The following is a 279-nucleotide window of genomic DNA, read 5'->3' as shown; positions in this document are numbered from 1 at the left end:
ATATTTTTAAATGTTTTTTATTGTAAAGAATTTTGGCTATGGGGTTGTTTAAATGTTTTAATAAATAAACAAAGGTAGATAAACTAATATAATAAATAAATAAACAAATAATAGGTAGATAAAGAGATGAAACTCAAAGACTTTGGCCACCTAATGAGAAGGAAGGACTCACTGGAGAAGAGCCTCATGCTGGGAACGATGGAGGGCCAAAGAAGAAGGGGACGACAGAGAGTGAGGTGGCTGGATAGTCACCGAAGCAGTAGGCATGAACTTAAATGG

The sequence above is a fragment of the Natrix helvetica genome, assembly GCF_964273705.1.
Source record: "Natrix helvetica genome assembly, chromosome: 4".
Taxonomy (NCBI): Eukaryota; Metazoa; Chordata; class Lepidosauria; order Squamata; family Natricidae; genus Natrix; species Natrix helvetica.
Note: the sequence above shows the minus strand (reverse complement) of the source record.